General features: G+C 41.4%; 1 protein-coding gene across 7 annotated transcripts in view; it reads left to right on the plus strand.

Annotated features, from left to right (window-relative positions):
* The window catches only part of TAFA5 (TAFA chemokine like family member 5), a 654,906-nt gene that overhangs the window by 626,127 nt on the left and 4,230 nt on the right, over positions 1–24,549 (plus strand). For 2 of the 7 annotated variants that reach the window (XR_007772060.1, XR_007772062.1), the window contains exons 4-5: positions 9,577–9,710; positions 23,878–23,970. The exons of 2 other annotated variants lie outside the window; for them this stretch is intronic. The gene's annotated coding sequence lies outside the window, so the exon portion shown is untranslated. Of the gene's footprint in view, positions 1–9,576; positions 9,711–23,877; positions 23,971–24,549 lie in introns of those variants that run through there. 3 more of the 7 variants (XR_007772061.1, XR_007772065.1, XR_007772064.1) reach the window with 3 other exon arrangements.

Consider the following 24,549-nt stretch of genomic DNA (forward strand, 5'->3'; position numbering starts at 1 on the left):
AAGTGCAAGGTCATGCACTTAGGGATTAATAATAAGAATTTTAGATATACATTGGGGACGCATCAGTTGGAAGCAACAGAGGAGGAGAAGGACTTTGGAGTATTGGTTGATCGCAGGATGACTATGAGCCGCCCATGTGATATGGCCGTTAAAAAAGCTAATGCGGTTTTAGGATGCATCAGGCGAGGTATTTCCAGCAAAGATAAGGAGGTGTTAGTACCGTTATATAAGGCACTGGTGAGACCTCACCTGGAATACTTTGTGCAGTTCTGGTCTCCCATGTTTAAGAAGGATGAATTCAAACTGGAACAGGTTCAGAGACGGGCTACTAGGATGATCCGAGGAATGGAAAACCTGTCATATGAAAGGAGACTCAAAGAGCTTGGCTTGTTTAGTCTAGCCAAAAGAAGGCTGAGGGGGGATATGCTTGCTCTTTATAAATATATCAGAGGGATTAATATTAGGGAGGGAGTGGAATTATTTAAGCTTACTACCAATGTAGACACAAGAACAAATGGGTATAAACTGGACACTAGGAAGTTTAGACTTGAAATTAGATGAAGGTTTCTAACCATTAGAGGAGTGAAGTTCTGGAACAGCCTTCCAAGGGGAGTAGTGGGGGTAAAAGACATATCTGGCTTTAAGACTAAGCTTGATAAGTTTATGGAAGGGATGGTATGATGGGATAGCTTAACTTTGTCAATTGATCTTTGATTATCAGCAGATAAGTATGCCCAGTGGTCGGTGATGGGATGTTGGATGGGATGGGATCTGAGTTACTGCAGAGAATTCTTTCCTGAGTGCTGGCTGGTGAGTCTTGCCCACATGCCCAGGGTTTAGCTGATCGCCATATTTGGGGTCAGGAGGGAATTTTCCTCCGGGGCAGATTGGCAGAGGCCCTGGAGGTTTTTCGCCTTCCTCTGCAGCATGGGGCATGGGTCACTTGCTGGTGGATTATCTGCAGCTTGAGGTCTTCAAACCACAATATGAAGACTTCAATAACTCGGACATAGGTTAGGGGTTTGTTATAGAAGTGGATGGGTAGGGTTCTGTGGCCTGCTTTGTGCAGGGGGTCAGACTAGATGATCACATTGGTTCCTTCTGACCCTAAAGTCTATGAGTCTATGAGTCTATTATTGTACTTGTGAAACATCATTCTTGGTATCAGTCTTTTTTGAGTTCAATATATGCAATAAATACTTCAAGCTGGTAAGTTAAAAAAAATAAAAACACAAAGTAAGAGGGCGGAACCCCTGAAAATATTATATCGCAGGGATAGGCAACCTATGGCACACGTGCCGAAGGCGGCACACGAGCTGATTTTCACTGGTACTCACACAGCCCGGGTCCTGTCCACCAGTCCAAGGGGCTCTGCATTTTAATTTAATTTTAAATGAAGCTTCTTAAACATTTTAAAAACCTTATTTACTTGACATACAACAATAGTTTAGTTATATATTGTAGATTTATAGAGAGACCTTCTAAAAACGTTAAAATGTATTACTAGCACACGAAACCTAAAATTAGAGTGAATAAATGAAAACTTGGCACACCACTTCTGAATGATTGCTGACCCCTGTTATATGGTATATTTATCAAGCAGAGTGCCCCAAGGGTCGGTCCTAGGGCCTGTTTTGTTCAATATTTTCATTAATGATCTGGATGATGGGATGGATTGCACCCTCAGCAGGTTTGCAGATGACACTAAACTGGGAGGAGGGGAGGGGAGGGATAGGATACAGAGGGACTTAGACAAATTAGAGCATTGGGCCAGAAATAATCTGGTGAGGTTCAGCAAGGACAAGTGTAGAGTCCTACACTTAGGACGGAAGAATCCTGTGCACTGCTACAGACTAAGGACCAAGTGGTTAGGCAGCAGTTCTGTAGAAAAGGACCTAGGGGTTGCAGTGGACGAGAAGCTGGATATGAGTCAACTGTGTGCCCTTGTTGCCAAGAAGGCTAACAGCATTTTGAGCTGTGTAAGTAGGAGCATTGTCAGCAGATTGAGGGACGTGATCATTCCACTCTATTTAGCACTGGTGAGGCCTCATCTGGAGAATGTGTCCAGTTTTGGGCACCACACTACAAGAAGGATATGGAAAAATTGAAGAGAGTCCAGCGGAGGGCAACAAAAATGATTAGGGGGCTGGAGCAGATGACTTATGAGGAGAGGCTGAGGGAACTAGGATTATTTAGTCTGCAGAAGAGAAGAATGAGGGGGGATTTAATAGCTGCTTTCAACTATCTGAAAGGGAGTTCCAGAGAGGATGAATCTAGACAGTTCTCAGTGATACCAGATGAAAGAACTATGAATAATGGTCGCAAGTTGAAGTGGGGGAGGTTTAGGTTGGATATCAGGAAAAGCTTTTTCACTTGGAGAGTGGTGAAGCACTGGAATGGGTTACCTAGGGAGGTGGTGGAATCTCCTTCCTTAGAGCTTTTTAAGGTTAGGCTTGACAAAGCCCTCGCTGTGATGATTTAGTTGGGGATTGGTCCTGCTTTGAGCAGGGGGTTGGACTAGCTGACCTCTAGAGGTCCCTTCCAACCCTGAAATTCTATGATTCTGTGATTTTGAAAAAATAAAACCCAGGTTATCAACCTAGAAGATACACTGTATTGGCAGAATTCATTAATTCTTTCATCAAGTAACTTATATACATGCTTCAAATATGTTTTTGATTTTTTTAATGATCTTTCTTTGTTTCTGTGAAACCTAATCTGGGCTCCTGGAATAAGGCAAGAATTTTTTGTAACCCCAGGAAATTTCTGGTAGCAGTTAGCTAAAGTTGATACACTCTTTTCTGTAAACCTTACATTTCAGGAGCTTGTAACACAACTACACCTCAACCTCGATATAACACTGTCCTCGGGAGCCAAAAAATCTTATCAAACTGCAGGTGAAACTGCGCTATATCGAACTTGCTTTGATCCAACAGAGTGCAGCCCCAGCCCCCACTCTCCCCGGAGCACTGCTTTACCATGTTATATCCAAATTTGTGTTATATCAGGTTGCGTTATATTGAGGTAAAGGTAGAGGTGTATTAAAATTTACTTGAGGCCACTAATTGGACCAAAAATTGCAAAAACAAAATACAAGTAAAAGTTATTTTATCTTAAATCTGAAGAAGTTATGTGAAGTATTTTAACCTGCAATGAATAGAGATACTATATTTTCCTGGAAGATAATCTGTGCTATATTTTCTGATAGCCCATGAAATTATAACAGTTTCAGCAGACCCGACTATCAACACTGGCATCTGCAGTGAACTTGCTTGCCTTTAGAGAGCTCCAGTTTTTAAATGTGATGTCATTTAGTTTCATTATTTTAAATGAAGAGAAGTCCTTGTGATCGCTAAAGTGCTGCTTTTAACATTGACCTTTTGTTCGTAAATGTGCCCTTCTACTGACACTGTTTGTTGTTATGTGTATGGTAAAAATGGAATGAAGTAATTTAATAGAACTGTAAAACTCTTGTAAAACTGATAGAAAGGCTACCTTGCTATCTCAGACACATAATGAGCCAGTTCCTCAGCCCCAGTTCCAGAGTCTGAAGTTGAGCTACCCAAAATCAGCAGTCACTTTTGAAAATTTCTACACCGATGACTTCAGATGATCTTCTTTGCTCCAAACCAAAGGCTTAATTCCTAACACAACCAGCTCAGGGGAAACAATTAGTGTAACTTGTACACATTGTTACCCCAAATATGCATGCATGCAACCTGATGAGAATGACTGATGCCTTTTTGGTGACCTCAGATGGAAAACTCATATTTCTTTATTTAATTACTCATATTACATGAATGTACCAAATGGCATGAGTCTAGCTCAGCAGGAACCTGGAAGTTTACTGGCTGTTAATCAGTGAATGACCTCTTATGAGTGCTTACAGTAATTATCGGAGATGTTTTTGATAGATTCCAGCCTCTTTCTCCCACATCACCCGCCTGTTTTGTTCTCCTGATTTCTCAGTGGAGCTGTGATGTGAAGGAGGCTTCCAGTTCCACACCAGAGAAGGAGGGCCTTATTCTGGGCTAATTAAAACCAGGGCTCAATCTAGCCTAAGGTGTACACTCAATCCTCAGTGCTTAGTGTGTTTTTGCTATGAAAAGCTTCTGTAAAAACAGCATTGTAGGGTTCTGTGTTTATTGTGTCTCACTAATTCCATATCCAATTAGGTCAGGTCATAAAAAAAGGATGATTTTCCAACTTCCAGCCCTGGAAAAAAGCAGCCTTCTATATGGATCTCTTTGAGACAAAACATGGATGATTTCATCCTTGCCATCACTTTCAGAGCAGACCTGCCCTGTAATGAACCTGAGTAATATTTACACAGTAATTACTCCATTATGGGAACAATTTTCAAAAGGCCTTATGTGCCTCAAGTGCTTCCGTTCCATTTTCAGAAGTGACATAGACACCTAACTGCCACTTTAGGTGCCTATGTCCACAATTTAGATGATCAGAACCCATGCCCAGCTGCTGCCTAACCTGGTAGTAGCCTAAAATCCTTAGGCACCTTCATTTCTGCCAGTGAAGTCCCCTGAGTTTCTGCTGGTGGACATATGCAAAGCTGTCTGAGTCCTGACACCACTGAGCTGCGTCTTACCTGACTCATGCCTAAGACCCAGTGGGAGTTCACAAAGGAGGCATTCCCCTGCCTGTCTTGCCTGTGAGGTCCAACCCAGTAAATGTGCTTTGAGAACACCCAAAACCACATCTACCAGATCAGGGCCCATACAAAATAATGGTGGTGATGGTTCCCTTATTTCTTATAGCCAGGTGGTTGGAGCACTCACCCAGGCTATGGAGACCCAGGTTCAAATCCCTAAAGCAAGGACTTGAACCCACATCTCCCATCTTAATGCTCTAATTACTGGGCTGTGGGGTAGTCTGAGTTGGGGCTTTCTCAATTTTTCCTTTTGAAGTTGTCCTACTTTGTATGACATGCTGAAATAGTTTTTGGAGCTGAGATTTGTATCTGCCTCTCCCACATCCCACTAGAGCACCTTAACCACTCAGCTATGGAGTTGTTCTCTCATTCACTCTGCTAGCTTAGTGGATCCCCACTAACTTGCTGACTTCTGTGAATCCCATTCTCACATGTCTAACTTTCCCCATGATTATATAGGGAGCCTGGGTACCTAACTCTCCCCATGCACTGTATAGGGACCGTAGGCACCAAATATGGAGCTGGGGGATTTCACTGGACCTAAAGGTAGATGCTGCAATACTGAGCCTAAGACCCCTTTGTGGATGTGGTCTTTAGGAGCTTAAATCTCACTGAAAGTCAGTGAGACATAGGGCAAGTCTACACTGTGGGGCTAAATCGACCTAAGTCATGCAACTCCAGCTCCATGAATTATGTAGCTGGAGTCTACGTATCTTAGGTCAATTTATTGTGGTGTCTACACCATGCTGGGTTGATGGGAGAAACTCTCCCATTGACTTACCTTATGCTTCTCCTTCTAGTGGAGTACTGGAGTCAACGGGAGAGTGATCAGTGGTTGATTTAGTGGGTCTTCTCTAGAACCACTAAACTAACACCCCCCTACCTCCCTCCCCCCTAGTGGCAGACCAAACACACATTCTTTCAAAAGACCATTTATTATGTCTGGTGTGGGTTTAGAACATAATAGAGCAAATGGGAACAGAATCTTGGAAGGAGCACACAGGGAAACAGGTAAGCCTGAGACCTTGGACACAGAGCTATGTTTTGCTAAAATCCTGTAGACAGGTCTATTTGTGTACATATTGCTACGGTTTTATTCCACTTTGTTCAATGTGCATAATCTAGATAAAAATAAACTTGGATCTGTGTTAATTTATTTCTCACCCACCAAGGATTTAATCTACTCCAGAACTTCAACCTTTTTGACCCCCAAGCACAGGACACCAACAATAAATTGACTTTTGATCAACTTAGAGAAACTACAGACTTTATTTTAAGATTCAATGAGCCTGATTTGGCCCTTTGTCTATACTTTGGATACCCTTCACTAGACCAGTTAGCCAAACTCCAGGACATAGTTAATTGTGAGAGCTAGAGCTGTATTTTACACAGATGAATAATTATGGGTTATGACACAGAAAAAAATACATTAAGTAGTGGAAACTTCAATCAACAAATGGACAACTTCATTTCAAAATGACAAAAGACTCAAAAAACATTTAATCTCAGTTATCTCTGTAATATTGTCTTTAAGAGTTTAGCTGGGAATATAATTTGAGATAGCAGTACATTTTCCCCAAACTCATAGACCTGCGAGGCCCCTGGCCCTTTTTGTACCTTTACATTTTATGATAGTCTCTGTGTGTATATATATGTATATACATATATACACACACACACACACATACATACATACATACATACATACAGAATCAGGATTTGCTAACAAGATGTCTGGGAAATAAGCCAGCTTCAGTGGCTTTAGGAAGGAGTATTTTCAGAGTTACAGAGTGGCATAGGAATATACTTATATTTAAATACACAAATGTCTCAAATTATCACAGCAAATGGCAATTGACAGTTTCTGATGCATCTTGGCACTGATTTCAGATCAAATCACATACCAGGCTTTAAATCAAAATATATTTATCTCCTTGTTGGCATTAATATCAATCTCAAACTCCATCTTCTGAATTATGTTTACTTATGATCCATAAAGGAGCCATCTTAATTTTTTCACATTTAAATGTTGTTTGTGCTGCTTCTGGCCTGCTAGACAACAGTATATCCCATATGTGAATATGACATTGCCATCACTAAGAATGTTACAATCATTTTCAGGATACTGTCTTTCTGAATTTGGCTAGCAAACTGCTCGGCTGAAGTCAGTGTTTTTGGCTCTAAAACACCTGGCCCATCCTAGAGAAAGATGACCTCGGGATTATTGTTTCCCATCTGGAGACGGCCCAGGAAGTTCCAGATGTCAGAGTTCTGGCTCATCAAAGTGCCAGTTTTAGAACGAAGGTTCCCAGGATCAGAGTGGGTTTTATTGGTGGAGTATCTACCTCACACTGCCGTTCAGGAGAGAGCCAGTTTAATATTATTTTGGCAAAAGCTCACCTTAAAATGGAATTATCATTTTCGAAACATTTAACATTAACCATTGATGTGACTGTTCTGCTTTTTGGGATTTGTGTATGAACGATGAAGAATGCAGTCACTTTGTAGGGTATTATATATTGTCTTCCTGTGGCTCAGTTTCACCAGCCATAAAATGGTGCTAATGATGCTTAACTCCCTTTATAAAGTTTCTTGAGCTATACTGATGAAAAACGCTATGTAAGAGCTATGTAATATTATTATATTTGCACAGTAGTTAGATAAGTAGTTAGATGAGTGGACATACTGTAATACGAAAAACACTTTGGGTCAGATTGTGTCTGGCCCTGGCAGTTGTACAAGGTGGGAGAGAAGGTACAAGGAGCTTTCAAACTCCCTGTGTAGAAGTCAGAATCAGCAGTATGTGTAACGACTGCTTGAGGGCAGCACCAACAGCAGCCCTTCATCTCCACAAGGTGAGCAGAGCGGGCTCCGCATGAGGAGGGGAGAATTCATGCTGGATGCTGTAAGTAATTGTAATATGGACCTCAAGTGCAATGCCTTGAGGAGCTCCTACTCAGCAGCATTCTTTCCCTCACCTTCACAGCAGGGCTGTGCCTTAAGGTACAGTCTAGCCTCTTGAATCATTCACTGTACAAAGCATGGTGCTTGTAAGAATCCTGAGATCGCACCCATGTTGTCTTCCACGCTCAAGACCCTTGCATCATTTCTCCCTTTTTTTACATCTCTCCTCTGCCTGAATGAGGCTTCTTTCTGTACCTTTCACACTAATCAGCTAGACCAGTCAGTGGTAAGCAACATAAGACACTCCCTCCCCATCAGCCCTGATATCATCCACAGTAATCCTAGCCTGTGCCAGTTTTTTGGACTGAGAGCCTGGGAATGAGAATCAAATACAGATCTGAGGCCCCAGGCATCTGAGCATGTGTTTTCCCACAAGGCAAAAATGTAGCACATCAGGGTGATTGGAATGGTGAGATGTTGGGTTTTCACCAATCATATAATCTGAGCTCTTATTAAATCTTCAGGCCCTATCTCTTTCTTTTGGCTGCATTCTCTTGTAATTGCTAAGACACAGTGCTAGCTATCTCTCCCTTCTACCTTGAGATCCTGCTACAGTTTTGCTTATAGTCCCAACAAGTCCAAGGAATCAATGCAATTGAAATTGCCACCGAGGTCTTTCAAATCCCTTGTATTTTTCCTTTAATTTGTCAAGAACAGTGGGGTTAGGGGAATGCAGTACTAAAGCTCCCATTAAAAAGAAAACTTTAAGTTCTAAAGTAGAGAACAAGTTTCATGCTAAATGGGTTCTTGGGGTTGAGTGTAGGTGCTCAGAAATAGCACTGTGATAAATAGCAGAGCGTGTACCACACCAGATTTGACTAATGAGATTGTCACTACAATATCCTGCTTCCTGTCTTCACCTGAAGCTCATTTGCTTTTCAGGTTCATTACATTTCATCTGTTTAGCTGTTTTATGACACAGTATGGTCGGTTCCATATCTACCATTAGGATGAGCAAAGTGCAGCATAGAGTACTCTGATTTAACACCAATATATTTTTGAATAATTTTCAATAATTTTTACTTTATTTTCCAGTTTTTGCTGTTTTTTTCAGTTTCTTAATGTGAAAACAAGGGCTGAGTAGTTGTTTCTAAAAATCAAGTTGGCAGTACTTACTATAACACAAATGTAATGAAACTGTTTATATAGTATGATACTTAACTATGATCAGGGCTTATTGACTCCTGGGATTTGTTGTCACAGAAATAGCAGTGGAATTTCCTCCTTGATAAGGGACCCACAGAAACTGTTACCTGTTCTGTTAGGTAGTCTCACCTGGCAGAACAGTAGTGGTGTGCTGTATTGATCAGACAAACAGGAGGGCACCAGTCACAAAAACTGTTTCTTATCCCTTTCTTCCTCTATCAGCGTGGCTTATCCCTGAGAAAATGCTCAGCCAGAGGGTGATGCTTTTGACGATGATTCATATGGAGTGACAGTGGGAATTAGTATGCAACTGATGGTAGCATGGGACTTGCTGTGCCCCACTGAGGAGAGGTGCAGCTACTTGGACTTCTCCTCCAGCCTGAGAAAGGTTATCAGAGAAACTGTTCTATGGGGAGCCAGAGGAGTCCCTTGGAAGATATGCTGGGGAGAGAGAGGGAGTGTGAATTCCTACTTTGCATGACAGAGAATTGCCTTAAAGGTGGGGAAGGCAAGACTCACGTCCCATTTTAACTATGATACAGATGGAACTAGATGAAGGAGATATGACTCTTCAAACACCAAATAGTTCTGTGTGTAGGGGGATGGAGGTCGCTTCTCTTCCCCCCTACCCCCCAAAGTTGTACTGTGTTTGCTTTCTTACAGTCTTTTCCCTCATATGTGTAGTGTTCATGTAAAATTTGTTATAAATTATAGAGTTAACATTTCCTTGCAGTTTGCCAGTTTGTTTTATTTATTTATTTTTTGCTGTTTTTCTATTTGTTTCCATTCTGCTGCAGAAATCTGATCACCACAGAACTCCTTGCCAAAATTCAACAGAAACCAGGGGGTATTGGGGATCTTGCCAAAGAATTTAGATCCAATATGCTGCACAATACACAGGGCTCTGCCTCTGATAGACAGCGACACACTGGTTGGTTTTTGAACTACTGTACTGTATGCGTCCAAAATTTGTGTTTAGGTTTAAATGTAATTAAAATGTTAGAAGTTTACATAGACTGTAATCCCTCCACGTGTCTGCTTTGCTGTTGGGAGACTAAAAATGTTTTCACTGGCTAATTTTGGGGATGAATGTATACCTTCTCCTCCTCTCCTCAGCCCTGCATGTCTTGTCCCCATCCCCTTCCATTCCTCTCACTCAGACACAAGTCAGAACTCTGTGACATGACTGTATGTAGATATTACAAAACAGGAATCATCTCTGTGATTATAGGAATATAACACAAAGAATGCATAAGGGCCAAATACTCCCTGTAGATGTACATATGTGTATGCCATTGTATTGAACAGGAGCTGAACATACATGTCTGAGGGCAGAATTTGGCCTTCTGTGTTTATGTATTCTTTAGTTTAGAGAAATCTAATAATTCTACAGATAGATATTGGTTCCTTTGCCATTTCCCCCACTATCCCATATAATATGAAGATTCTTTGTAGATGACAGGTATTATTCCAATGCAAATTAACAGAGGTGAACTTTTTTCAAAAAAGCATGGGAGTAGATGTCACTTTAGTCAAATAATTCCATTATCAAGAGGATGGGGGTTCAGTGTGCACACAACTGGTGCACTTGCCCAAAGTTCTAAAGCCTCTGGAACCAGGATCCAAACATTATTAAAATGTTAACTGTAAGATCCCATTTCTTAGACTGGAGAGTTTTGAGATTGGGCTGCTATCCAGAAAAAGTTCTCCTGAATGGAACTGAGGGTTAACTGCTGAACTACTTTGTGCTGACACCGAGCTATTCTGGAAATCTGTGCTGGAGACTGGCTCATCAAACAAAGGACACTGCTGTTTTAGCAAACTCTCCTGCCAGTCTCCATATTAAATGTGAGGATTATTATCAGCAACAGGCAGTCTTCTAGGCAGGGCCGTCCTTAGGCATAGGCAGAATAGGCAGCCGCGTAGGGCCTCACTCTGCCTGGGGGCACCACTCTGCAGGCAGCCCAGACAGTGTAGAAGCAGGGCTGCTGGGTCCTAGAGAGAGCCGAATGCAGCACGGTCTGAGGAATGGGATTGGCTGCTGGGGTCTCTGGTAAGAGGAGGGGGTAGGGTTGGGGAAGGAGCTCACCTGTGAGTGTGACTCTTTTCCCCTGGCTGAGGTGAGGTGAAGCAGGCTCTGAGGCTCTGGAACCAGTATCCTTTGTTGTCCCCCATAACATCAATTCTTCTCCCCACGGCCCCACGGAGCACCCCCTCCTTTCTCCCTCCTCCCCAGGAGCAGCCCTCTCTCTCTCCTCCCTCCCCTCCGTCAGGGCTGGGTTGGGTGAGTGTGATGAACTGGGAATGTTCCTAATGTTTTCTCTGAATACTGTGTTGGTGCCTCAGTGTACCCTAGGCAGTTCTTAAGTATCTGGCAGAGCAAATGGCCAGTGCACCTAAATGCCTGACACTCTGTCTCCTAGCAACTGATGGCCTGGGCCCCTCCCCTGCAAAGATGCCAGCTGAAGGTGTTGGAGACAAAGAGGTCAGGTGACCTCCTGGCCCGGGAAAGGAGCTGAGCAGAGAGGAGGGGCTGGGAGGGGTTGTTAGGCTGGAGCTGGCTGAGGGGAGACGTAGGGGTCTGGCTCACTGCCCCCAGAATGGACCTGGCCGAGGGGTCCGGTTCTCTGTACCTACAAGCTCTGTTTTAGACCCTGTTCCTGTCATTGAATAAACCTCTGTTTTACTGGCTGGCTGAGTCACATCTGACTGCGAAGTGGGGGTGCAGGACCCTGTGGCTTCCCCAGGACCCCGCCTGGGTGGGCTCGCTGTGGGAAGCGCATGGAGGGGCAGAGGATGCTGAATGCTCCAAGGAGAGACCCAGGAGGTGAAGACGTGTGAGCTTCTTGCCCTGAACAAGTCTGCTCCAAGGGAGAGGAGGCTCCCCAAAGTCCTGACTGGCTTGGTGGGGAGCAGTTCCAGAGCATCGCCCGGGGACTCCGTGACAGTGAGGTGCTGTGGGGGAGGGGAGGCTGGCTACCTGCTGAGGAATGAAAGTGAAAGTAACTCACTTCCTGGGCGGTGAGCCAGGATTGGAATGTCGCACAGGGCTGGGCTGGGGTTAGCCAGATGTGTGAAAAATCAGGACAAGGGGTTGGGGTAGATACCCCTATTTTATAGGGCCATTCCTGATATTTGGGGTCTTTTTCTTATATAGGCTCCTTTTACCTCCCCCCCCCCACGGCTTGTCCTGATTTTTCACACTTGCTGTCTTGTCACTCTAAGTGGGGGTAGTTGGTGCCTATATAAGACAAAGCCCCAAATATCAGGACTGGCCCTATAAAGTCAGGACATCTGGATCTGACCACCCTAGCTGGGGAGCGCCTCTCCCTGGGCTGGCAGCTGCCAGTGATTCGTCTCATCCGGGGGGAGCTGCACAGGGCTAGATGAGCTGCTGTGGCTCCATGGGTGACCTGTCTGAGATCAGATGCTGTGCTAACTTCACCATGGTCCGTAAGGCTGGTGGTGGTGCCCATTGGAGTGTGATTGCACCTGAGGGTTTGCTGCTGCTGTTGCCACTCTGCACCCCAGGAGGTGGATTTTGGGGTCTATTGCAGCTGTTGGACCAGCAGGCTGGGGGGTGAGCCAAGCATGAAAGCATGGTACTGTGTTGCCATTTAGATTGTCATTTAACAACTTTGTTTGCCAAAAATTCTTGCTAACAATCCTGAATCCAATTTCAATATTTTTTTTAAAAAAAAAATCAATATCTTAGCCAAAAACAGAAAATTAAGTTGTTGACAATTATTAGTGACAGGTTTGGTTTGAGGCAGGGAGTGGGCCAGTTTTCATCAGAGAAACAAAAAATGTTGACTGACTTTCCTATAGCCTGTTACTCCTGATAAGAACCCTCCAACAACTGTAATATGCTCATCTCCTTACTAGTGTATAAAGCAGGGGTCGGCAACCTACGGCACACGTGTCAAAGGTGGCAGGTGAGCTGATTTTTGATGGTATGCAGCAGCAGGCTGAGCGGCTCAGCCCATCACTGCTCTGGGGTTCCAGCTGCTGCCCTATTGCCAGCTGGGATACCAGCCATCGGCCCCACTCAGCACCTGCTGCTGGCCTGGGGACCCCCAAGGAACCCCAGGCTGGCAGTGGACTGAGCAGGCCAGCTGAACCACTCAACCTGCTGTCAGCCTGGGGTTCCATTCACTCAGCTGGCAGCGGGCTGAGTGGGCTGGTGGCGGGCTGAGCAGGGCCGGTGGGGGGTTGAGTGGCTCAGTCTGCTGCCAGTCTGGGGTGCCAGCAGCACTCAGCCTACTGCTACTCCGGGGTTCCGGCTGCCGGCCCCTTGCCAGTCAGGAGCTCAGCCGCAAGCCCCACTCTGCCTCCTGCCAGCCTGGGTGAGCAGAATCCCAGGCTGGTAGCGGGCTGAGGGGGGGTTGGCGGCCGGGATCCTGGCTGGCAGGAGTTGGTGGTCAGAACCCCAGACCAGCAGCAGGCTGAGCAGGGCCTGGGATCCTTGTCTAGGGTTCCAGCCACCAGCCCGCTGCCGGTTTGGGGTTTCATTTACTCAGCTGGCAGTGGCCTGAGCAGGACCAGTGGCCAAGACCTCAGATAATAACAATAATTTATTTATATAATATAGACATAGAGAGAAACCTTCTACAAACATTAAAATGTATTACTCGCACGAGAAACCTTAAATTACAGTGAACTTGGCACACCACTTCTGAAAGGTTGCCGACCCCTGGTATAGAGTGACCATATGTTGTACTAAGATTCTCCTGCTTTTTTTTTTCCCTGTGAGTCAGTATAACTTTTGCCAGCCCAGAATTTGGGCAGCCAATGTTTTACGTTTTCACAATGTTTTCTCCAACTTTCATAAAGTAAATACATAGTTAATATGAGTTAAAAAGGCCAGGGACACTTCTTTGTGAAGAATCTGTACAGCAGATCATGCCCATAGACGATCCAGAAAAGAAATTTGAGGTTGAATTTTTTAATGTTGTGATGGATAAAGGAGTATCTGCTGTTGATGAAAGGTTTAATACCTTGCAAGTACACCATGAACAGTTTGGATTTTTGTATGACATAACTAAATACAACGAAATAGGAAAACAAGAGCAACTAATGACAAAGTGCAAGAACCTAGAGAGCCTCCTTAAGCACGGTGATAGTTTTGATTTAAATGGACTTGAAATGTACGAAGAATTGAGTACACTGTCATCAATGTTGCCACATGCAAAATCGGTGATGGACATTGTACAGTTTATTCATACCCGCAAACTTGTTGACATATATCCTAATGTGTACATTGCCACTCGTATTCTACTGACAATTCCTGTAACAGTAGCATCAGGAGAACGGAGTTTCTCAAAACTAAAGCTCATTAAAAACTATCTCCGCTCTACCATGAGTCAGGAACGCTTAACTGGTCTTGCTATTCTTGCAATCGAACAAGACACGACTTTGTCTTTGTCATATGATGACATTATTACTGATTTTGCAGCCAAAAAAGCCAGAAAGATTGCTTTTAATTAAAAACAAATCTTTGTTTCAATACCTCTGCATATAAATTTCCAATAAATTTTTGATAAATTAAAAAAAATATATTATTTGCATCATTCTGTCATATCAGAATTTTTTCTATAGTGCTGCTTCTTTAGTGCTAGTCCATCAGCATTACAGTGTGCTTAATTAAGTTAAACTGGTTTTAATAACGTGAATGTGGCAAGTTTTCCAATACTGTAAGCTTATGTTTGTGTTGCTAAGAGCAGATCAGGCACAGGGGCACCAGTTTAATAATCTCGCCTAGGGCACCATAAATCCTAAGGCCGGCCCTGCTTCTAGGATGGTAGGAGAGTGCTTCCTTTCATTTGCAGATTTGTATCTGTTCACATCCTCATGAACTTCATTCAAGGCCACTATCTGTCTTTTCTGCGTATGCTTTGGGTGGCTGTATAGTCCCACTTATGTGAGTTCAGAGCATGCTCTTTCTCTTGCCACAATCAGAGCTATATAAATTCATTAAAAGAAGAAATTTCTTGCATTCCTCTTCACCTGCCCCCATAACCTCTCAGACTCCATCCTCAAAGCATAGGCAAGAATTCTGCACATTGAATTATGAATGCCAGTGATTCTTTCCTATATCTGGCATGCTAGTAAAGATTGCTGATTTCAAGTGACCTACTGTACCACACTGTATTTTTGGAATGAGGCCAAATAAGACTTTTTTTTTAAAAAGAAATTGCCATGTGGAATACATAAACCAGACATAATATCTCACTGGGAAGCACTGATTATTCAATTCCTTCACTGGCAGGAAAGCATCCTATCTAAAGCCCACGTATTATGAGTCTGAATTCTCTCCTTTAATGGGTGAAATAGCCTAAATATCCCACCTAATAGAACACTACTGTTTTTCTGATGTATTATTCATTAAAGTTGAACTGTTTTCACAATCAATCTCAGGACATGGCTGTTCCCATTTTTTTTACTGCAAGTGTGAGCCCAACCTTGCTCCAGACCAGCTGCTTGTCAATCAGTTGTCACTTCTTGAATGCCCCTGCACAATTCTTTGCTCTAATTAGAGAAGGAAAAGTAGCTGTTTAAGACTGTCTGTTAAGTTCAGTTGATGCCAGATCTGTGTATGTTCAGTGTACTTTATACCTAAGATTGTTTTTAAAGCTTACAATTAAATCTCATGTCACCTTCCATTCAATGCTTTCTTTGATAATGATGCAGTATTGCAGCAATGGAAGCTTTACTTTATCTCCATGAAAGACTATTATCTTTAATAAATACTTCACTGTTAACACACTATTCCTACTTTTTTTTTTGAGAGAGGATGTGATACAATTGCAGGTTAAATCTGCAGTAGATCTTGTCAGAGATAAACAACAGTCCTTGCAATATAGATCTGGATATTTAGATGTCTCTGTGTGTATATAGATATAGATATGGATATATAATAAACTATATTAAAAGTAACCCTTAGACACATTGTTAACTTGATCTTGCCTCCTCAAAAAAAAAAAAAGTAATCACAAGAATTATAATCCCTGATTATTTTTTTTGCTACCTAGAAGAAAGTCTCTGGCTACTCTTGTATATTTTCAATCACATTAATATCAGAATTGCTTGTATCTGAGCAGTAAGAAAAGCAGAGAAGTGGTCATTTTTCATACTTCAAATCACATACCAGTGACATATCTTCCTTATTTTCACTTTCTATAAAGCTTCATGCCTAATACAGTTGTAAAGAACAAGAGGAAATAGATACAATCCAGTTAGTTGCTCTAGGCCTTTAGGGATCGGTTATTTTTAATGTATTTGATTCTTACCCAGATCGTTAGAGTGGCCTCTAGGAGAAATGTAGCTACACCATTTCCCATTGCTACTCCATTTTAGATTACAAGTGACGTTTATTTATCCCATCTGTTTGATGCTGATGTCTCAATGTGGTGCATTGAAATGTACCGATTTATCCGCTCTGGTACCTAAACTTCACCCTTCCATCTGTGGATGTTCCTAATCTTAGTGATCTTCTCTAGGCTTCAGATAAGAAAAAAAAATGTGTATCTTATAGGTCATCAGAGTCTTTCTAAAACAGAGTTGTTTTGCCCCCAAGAGGCTGATTTGGTCTCTAAACCTTTAGGTCCTTTCTGAGATGTCTGTTTCTTTTCAGACCGATTTCCTAATGAAAGACACTCATTACCAATGTGCTTTTTTAGTAAACCAATAAAATGCAGAACCTGTTTTATCAGGTACCTGCTAAGAAGCCCTTTGCTTTTTAGGATAGCTTGATAAATTCCTTACAAAGTAGAGCTTCAGGTGAGAACATAGTTTACAATAATACAAGAACTTGTATTGAGTTTCCTGGCAAGGAGCTCGACATGCTTTACAATGCAACAGCCCTTTTAGGTAGGTAAGTATCTCTATTTTACATATCGAGAATCAGAGGCACAGAGAAATTAACTGACTTGATCAAGGTCTTGCAGGAAGTCTGTGGAAAGCCAAGGGTCCAAAACAAAGGTCTCCCAATTCCCATTTTTGTGTCTTAATCACAAGACCACTTTTCTGCCCAAAACAATTTCCACTTGGTTAGCCACTCAATGGAGCAAATATTATAGGGAATTACTTTGTGACTGTTTCAGGCAGAACCACCAAGGAAGCAGTATTTGGATTGCAGTCCAGATTATGTTCAAGCAAGGGTTTAGGGTTTGGATCTGATGTTTAATCAGGGCTATGATTCAAATTCAGCTACATCTTTTGAGAAATTCTCATGAGATTTCAGCCACATTTGAGGTAACATTAATGTTATTAGCTGTTCAGCACTCCAGAGTGAACTAGTGCTTTACAGGATAGAACAGATTGCTGACCTAAAGAACTTCCAATCTAAGCAGACCACACAGGGAGAGCTGGATGGTGGGTTTTAATTCAAACACTACCTCCTTTGATGAGTTAAAAAGGGTTCTGATTCAAGTTTCCAGTTTGGGCTTCTCCCCACTGCTGAGTATCATTATGTGATTAAACAAGAGGCTCTTTATGTACAAAATCAGTGAAATATTATTCTACTATTGTAGATAATTTTTCCATTTAAAGGGACACGATCAACTTGCATATCACATTGTGCCTGAAAATTCTATACCCAGTATAGTTACACATGAGACGTAAGATTACTGTAACTGAAGGAATATAATAGGAGAATATTCCTCATTTTTTTCCCCAGTCTACTCTGTGCATTTGACAGCACTACTTAGAAAGTTTCACTGGAATGGAAGAATGTACCAGTTCTCTATCCTTAAAATAGGGAATTTTAGTCTAATCTTTCAACCGAGTGGACTTTTTTAAGGGTACCTGCTGAATTTTCCCTGTATCTTAGTAAAAGACACTTTTAAACATCAGCAGAGGAGCAGGAAACCTTTTATTAAAATCCCTTTAAGAATTTTAAAAATAAAATCAGGTTGCACTGCTTAGAAGCTACAGTCTTTATTTTAAATTAGTCAGTTTAAAAGAACTTCTCATGTTGACAGTGTCTGTTTAAGTTGTTTCTTCAGAGGCAGGATTTTTTTGTCATTGACCAGGAAAGCCAAAGAGTATGTTAGAGGGAAGCTGTTTGGGAATCTTTTTTGATCAGAACCCTCATGCTTCTGTACTGGGCCAGCACTGTACTTCATGTACAGCCCCACACATCCTTTCCCTGTTTGTTTGTTTGTTTTTTTCTCAATTAGACCTCAGTTCTTCTCCTGAATTACAGCTTTTCACATTCACACCCAGCAAGGACATTCAGTGAATAGTCTTAATAAGTCTTAATAAGACCATCCATTAATGCTGCTCCATTATCTGGCTATCCTATGGAGTCATGTAGTATGAAATATAATCTCCCTCTTTCCCCTTTTTTCTATAGAAAATACGATATAGCATCACCAAGATATGCCTGAGTCAGGAATACCAAAGTTCCTTCTAAATCTAGGATTCCCACACTGGCACTTGGTTGTGTCAGCTATGCCACCAATCAACTGTGGGGTAGGTTCTATTAACCTTACTCATGCTGCAGAATTGGTTCTAATACCCTTATTCACCTTATTCTGTGAGTAGTCCCATTAATTTCAAAGAGTAAGGTCCAATACAGCCTGAGTAAAGGTATCAGACTCTAACACCCAATGCATTTAAAGTTTTCATAAGAACAAATCCCCAAAAGGTGAAGAGAAATAGAACCATAACTTTTATACAAAAGGAAGGAAAAAAACGTGATGGGGGAAGCGGGAATGATGTTTAAGAAAAATATTGGGCACATCTATTATTTGAATTCTGGTAAAATTATTGATATTAGGAAAATGGTTGTGGCGGGGTGGGGGAGAGAATATATGTACTAAGAGTGATACGAGCCACAGCCAATTGCTATTAGTCTATTCCCACAGGAAAATCATTTTTTCTTTCTGTCACTGATTTGAACAGGGGATGTAAAATAAGCAAACAATCCATGATAAAGAAAAATCTTCTTGGAAGAATACTAACAGATACAGATATCTCCAGAATTCTAACTTATGAAAAAGCAATATATATGTATGGAAAGCATGGCTGGATATGGACTACATAATGTGTGAGGCTGGTCTCTATAAACATTCATCCACAAACACATTCAGTAGGTATGACCTACCCTATTACACTCTGAATACAGTGGAAGCGAAAAGCTGTTGAATTCTTTAAAATGGCCTGCCTGGTGGCTAGTTCAGTGACATATAATAAATGTAAATCTTTTCCAAATAAACCACTTCATGTTGGGGCTTTTTTTTTTTTTGCTTTTTTTTTTTTGTTCTAATAGCTATAGTCACTTTAAAGTTAGATTAACTTGTCCTTTTGTGAACATTGAAAAATCAATTTGCATAAATGAATAGCATGGAAGAAAGTGGAGGGAAGGAGCAATACTGAATAAATGGTCACCAGGGACTGTGGCAGTTCACGTAAATGCAACAGACTGGTATTGCTGCTGGGATCATCACAAGAAATTTACATTTTTATTCCTGTGAAGAGTGAGGTGCCTTACAGGGCAGTGTCAGGTTTTTCTTGGGAGTTTAATGGTTTCCATCTCTGTTGTGGTATTATTCATGCATGGTTATTCTGAGTCCTAGAACAGACAGCTGCAGCAGCAGAGGGCAAAGGCATGCTATTTATCTGTCTTGTAGTCAATTGCTACAAAGCACTGGAACTGTTTCCGTTATGAATACGTTTTCTGAGGCAGGGACTGGCCAGATACTTGTATTCATCTTTGTAAATTATCTTCTTATTAGGCTTTTTTTTTCAGATTGTAATCCAAGCAAGAAACAAGAGGAGCCAGTGCTTAGAAACTACAGTGATGGGTTCTGTATAAAATCCTAAAATACGTAGATGGAGCAAGACTGTTTTAAAAGGCAATTGAAACTGTAAAACGTGTGGGCAGGACAAACATTTTATCTGTTACCCAACGTAACCCCCCCCCAATGACCGCTTATAACTGTTTGGACTCTGGAGAAGGTCCAAAAAGTAGTGCTGGACAAATAGTAGTCAGTTTAGACCTGGCATTTTGGAATGCAAAGACAACAGGAAGGTGGATTAGTCCTTACTTCCGCTAGCCATCCAACTGATCTCATATAAATTGGGCACTTGGCTGTCACAGTAGAAAACTGCACACTCCCTGACTTTCACTTTCTTTCTGAAAACTGAGAGTGCAACCCATGTGAAATTGCCAAATCTTTGGCAAGATTTGGGTGGAATTTTTGGTATGTGTATGGATTCCATGTGAAATAAAAGCTCAGTCCACACATGCTTGAAAATTCAGCCCTAGCTCAGAAATCTCTTGCAAACCTCCTTTGCTGGTTTGTAATCAGAGTCCCAGACATGTTGTCATTAGTTCAGAGCATAGTTACTATGGTGGGAGATGGCTACTTTGGTGGAAAGCTCATCTTGTTACTTTAGGTAAGAAATGCACAACACATTTCCAACCTCTGTAGATAGCTCACTTTTCTTGAATATCTATCTTTGCTATCAAGAATGAAGCATTAACTTTTCTTAGTTTTATACTTCACTTAGTCATGCATTTCTCCCCACTCATCCCTCCTCCCCATGGAAGTATGTAAGAAGAATCAAGTTCAGTGTGTTAGAATTGCTTTAATAAAACAGAAATGGTTAAACCATCTAAGAACTATAACAACACTTTTGTCGCTATGTGAATGGTTTGGTTTGGTCTTTCCTATACTGTAAATGTTTTAAAAGACAGTCAGGAAAAAGGCTACTAAGTTATTAACTACTTTCTCTCTGACATGCCATGGGACATACTGTAGATGAGAGTTGTCATAGTTCATGGCAATTGCATGCTTTATTTCCCCTGAAGTGATACACAAGGGCATCCACTCTCAGCTTACAGCTCCCCAACTGTTGCCTCTTTTGGTTGGAGACATGTGTCTCTTTCTCTTTTGACTGGTGTATTTCCAGGCTGGACAGTTGCCTTTCCTTCGCTGTGTCATTCCCAGCACAGACAGGTTGCCCTAGGACACCTGCTTGCTTTCTCTTCAGAGACTGATAACAGTGTAATTGCTACAGATATAAATTACCACACAGCTCTTTCTAAGCAAGCCTACAAGCATTACAGAGAAAACATATTAATAATAATAAAAGAACTTGCACACATGCTAATAAGCTTACCAGAGTTCATCCCAATACTTACATGGGCTCTGACAAATGCACTCTTTTAATACCCAACCCTAGGGGCATCGTCGTGGTTGCAAGTTCATCAGAGCTTCAGCACAGAACAAGCACAGAGTCTTATGAGGCCCCAGCAGACAACTTCTTCCAATCCTCCCCTAAGGATTTGGGCCCTCTGTGGACCAGGGGTCCTGTCTATTTGCTGGAACAGGAAGAAGCCCCTGGGGCAGATTAACCCCCGTCTTTTATCAAAAGTATTTTCTTTGTCTGATGCTCTCTGAAGAATCCAGTTTGAACTGTTCATTTCTCCCGGGGGGGAGTGATTTCAAAGGGCTGATCATGGAAGAAGTACATTAGCATCCCTCCTTCTTTCTAGAGAAGGTACATGCAATGCCACAACAACATGTACATACATGTGTTTTTAATTCAATGCATGTCAAAAATATTAATGCTAATTCAGTAAGGTTTAACTGAACTCACTAAAGCTTATCTTAATTCCATAAGGTTTGCTCACAGGATATTGTCTGTTTGCCACCAGGGTGATTTGGATGTAGCTACATATAAACACACAGAGCTTAGATACAGTACAATGGTGGTTAGATTCAATTAAAAAATGATAGACATTTGTCAGTTCAATGTATCTGACCGATAAGTTCAAGGGTTCCCCAAATTATGATCTTGTTACTGTGAGTAGTATAGAGGCAGATGTGCTGGGCCATTTTTTAAAAATAGCCTCTAATTTTGAGCCCACTGGAGTGTCAGTTACTTGCAAGTGCAGATGGTGACTGATCCATTAAAACTATCTAAAAACTTCCTTTAATGTCAATGGAAAAATTCCCATTAACTTCAGTTGCTTTGGGATCAGGCTGTAGGTATCTAAATATTATTAGATAATTGCCCCCTCAGTTGACTGCAGAGACGAAATGTGGTCCCTTTATATGTTATGGAGTTTACATACATGCATATGCACATAAATACATAGATATGTAATACAATAAAAAAACCATTGTGAAGCACACTGCTTCAATAATCTGTGGGGAGGTATCTTTCGGGACAACCTGCTAGTATTAGCTAAAACCGAAATGTAAGGCAGGGTGGAGTAAGGACTCATAGTATAGGATTTTGTAAATCACAGTGCTAACAGTAGGATAAGATCACGTGCATAGCGTAGGAAAAGGTGTAAAATTTAGGGATTCCCTAGTGATGGGGAAGAGTTGAGACAATTCTTGTCAAATCCATTCACCCACTTGCATTTTACAATTTAAATCAAGGATGGTGAGTGATCTGGCAGAGAAGTATTTACAAAGCACAGGAACGTGGGCTTAGCCCTTGTGAGGAGTGTAAGTACTGCGGCAGCTCTGCCTCAGCTGGGGAGGGACCTTGGAAACTCTGCAGGAGGCTGAGATGTACCAGAGCCTCTTTTCTGCAGACAGGAAGAAGACTAGACAGAGGAGGGGAGACAACCTTCCCATATTCCCTTCACTTTACATTCTACATATTGATGGGGAGTGGGATTCTTCTGTCTAGTGGGCTGCTGGGTGATGTTTTATCAATAGTTGGCTGGGAAGTATGCTGCTAATGCAGATTATAATAATTTTATCAATATCCTAACATTGGGTGCAAATATTTCCAGTATGCCATTCAGAAAATGCGATCTCTGCAGCAACACAGACAAACTATATTAGGGAAAGGAATAACAGAAAGGTAAGGTTATCCCTGCCAGCACTCTTTGGCTGAAGTGTATCAAGCAAAGCAAAATAGTCTATTTTAGGATTTAAAACCTACTTTGTGAAAACTTGGAGTGAATTCTTGTTCCACTGAAGTCAATGCAAAATTCGCACTGACTTTACCAGGGTCAGGATTTCATTGTGCATTCCTAACTTGGACCTGTGAACACGTAAGCAGATCCAGGGTTGAAGCTTGGGCCAGGGAATTGGAGCCCAGGATTTTATTACTTCAGCTGCAAGGTTTCAGATTAGGAAACCAAAAGCATACTCTACTGCTAAAAGCTTTTACAATCTTTGTTACTTAGTTTATAACTTGTATTGCAATCTCTGTCAAACTAATTAGTAGCTGTATGAGGAATTGAAGATAAGTCAGGTGGGCATTCTGAACAACTTTAGAGTATCTCTTTTTCCCTTTAAATTAATTTCCCAACACCAGGGGTCTGGTTGCAAAGTTGAGCTACCAGGGTATATGGTATAAGAATTCCATTTATTCCAGTCATTCAGGGGCCTACTTTTTTCTCTTTATTAATGTGTAGAGGGTGCGGTGATTATTTGTAAAGCATGAAGAATGAAGAGAAGGGAGGATAGCATGGAGATGCAATCTCTCTTCTCCTCCTTATGCTCTCTACATCCTTTCAACTTACTCTCTCCACTGCACCCTAGCATTTTACAATGGAGTATCCTTCCCGCTCCTCTCATTTTATTTCTTAAAGCATTGATACCATATTCACACAGCAAATCTGAACGTTCAAAGTGGAGGCAGGGATAGCAAGCCAGGAGACTTTTAAATCAATGAAATAACAAAGCAGCAGGTTTCTGCAAATGAGTGTGGTTGGATCTGAATCTTTCTCCATACTGAGACACACAATATGGAAGATCACTATGAAAAAGTGAACATGCCAATCTATCAGCAGTTTATGCTGTTGCTTTTAACTTTGGGTCATTCCAGTATAATTCATAAAACCCTGAGCAAGGTCAGCCTTATTCTTCACAGAATAGTATCTTACTTTCACCTAATAAGTCAGAGAGCTCTAGCTTCATGTGCCATCCTGCATCAAAAATATTCCTAGACTGCAGAATTTTGTACTGATGCTAAATCTTTGCAATGGGAGGAAAGAAGGAATGTAAATGGGAAACAAAACATTTAACTGAAGCAGAACTTTAACATAATTTTTTCTTGCTGAATGTATATATAAAACAAGAGAATATACCTCAATAATCATCCAGATTTTTTGCCTTCAGCCTGTCTGAGGCCATGTGGTTTGGAGATCTGATCACTAGTCCGAAAAGAAAAGGCTGTTTTCAAGATTTCTGGGGTGTTTTTTCCTGGAAAAGGTGAGAGGATAAAAGCAGAAATCTGTGAAATACACTTTGTGCCTTATAGGGCAAATATATACAGAGAGAGAGAGAGAGAGAGAGAGAGAGAAATGTTTCAAGCTGTTGCTAAACTGATTTGGAGGCGGGTATTTCTTTCATTTATCTCTCCAAGGGGTAGGTTAAAAAAATAAATCTAAATTTCATACACGACTTGTACCAAGGAAATTGGATTTTCTTATTTATTTTGCTCATTCGCATACACTTTTACTATTTTCTGGAGTTATGTTTGGTATTTCTATCAAAAATGAGAATTTTAACTATTGAGAAATGTCCGGAAACAAAGAAGGTAGTGTTTGAACAGTCAAACAGCATTTTGTAGTACTCATATTTCCTTAATACACCTCAAAACATTTTTCTCTGAACAATGCCTGTGTAATTTAGAAACAATTTATAAACTGATACTTTTTGGTAAGCTTGTCCAACAGGCTTCTTGTCATAGAAATACTTCATTTCTTTATCTTTTGTGATTATGCTGTCTTTCATTGTTCTCATTTTATCTTTTGTGTGCACTATTTTGTTCTGTTGTTTCTCTTTCAA

The sequence above is a fragment of the Gopherus flavomarginatus genome, chromosome 1 (genome assembly GCF_025201925.1).
Source record: "Gopherus flavomarginatus isolate rGopFla2 chromosome 1, rGopFla2.mat.asm, whole genome shotgun sequence".
In the NCBI taxonomy this organism is placed as follows: Eukaryota; Metazoa; Chordata; order Testudines; family Testudinidae; genus Gopherus; species Gopherus flavomarginatus.